We start from the raw sequence: 903 nt of genomic DNA on the forward strand, positions 1-903 counted from the left end.
ATAAATTAAGTTTTTATAATAGGTGCGGCGTATATTCCGGGTTTACTCTATCATGCCATATTTCGACATGAAATATCTCGTAAACTATTGATTTCTTGATAATTGTACATCAATATTTTTAAGCACAGAATACTGAGATAAATCGATTGGTATAAAGAAAACACACAGTTGCTTTTTAAAGAAAGTATGTAGTTGCATATTACAAATTGCATATTTTTTACATTTACTCCGGTTTACATCCATTCCATTGGTATGCCAATAATGTAATCAGTAGTTTGTGATGTAAACTTTACTTATTCTCAAAACCTGAGCTCGAATACTATTATACCTGATCGATCGTGTTAACACACATCTTTAAATCGACATAGCGATCTTTTCATCCATCCGAACAGTATGCCAACGATATATTCCATTAATTTATATAAAAATGTGATTGTTTACTAAATGGCAACACAAATACTGTCATACCCGAGCCTGTGTCCTAAGAGCTCACTTTGCGCCGTTATACCGACCCCTTTCATCCACTTTAGAGGTATACCAATTATAGTACGTCGGGTTTTTTTCTTTCTTCAGAGATTGGTACAACTGTCAGACTGAATACTGTAATATTTTTGTTGTTGTACAAATAATTATTTAAAAAATTGTTCAACTGTAACCAGTACATCCACTGTACACGTATGCCAATTGGTCTCTTGTTGTCTCTAACACTGGAATAGTAAAATAATATAGGTCTCCAACTGAATACTTATGATGCCCACAAAACCTGCGATGAGCCCCCGGACTATGATTCCTATATACTTAACCCATTAACGTCCAGGCGGACACATTTTTTGAATAATTTTCAGTGGCTTAATTTTTTATTTTAATAGCCTTGAAAAAATTCTAGCAACATCATTTCTGATG

Source organism: Wasmannia auropunctata, unplaced genomic scaffold (genome assembly GCF_000956235.1).
Source record: "Wasmannia auropunctata unplaced genomic scaffold, wasmannia.A_1.0 LD336085.1, whole genome shotgun sequence".
In the NCBI taxonomy this organism is placed as follows: Eukaryota; Metazoa; Arthropoda; class Insecta; order Hymenoptera; family Formicidae; genus Wasmannia; species Wasmannia auropunctata.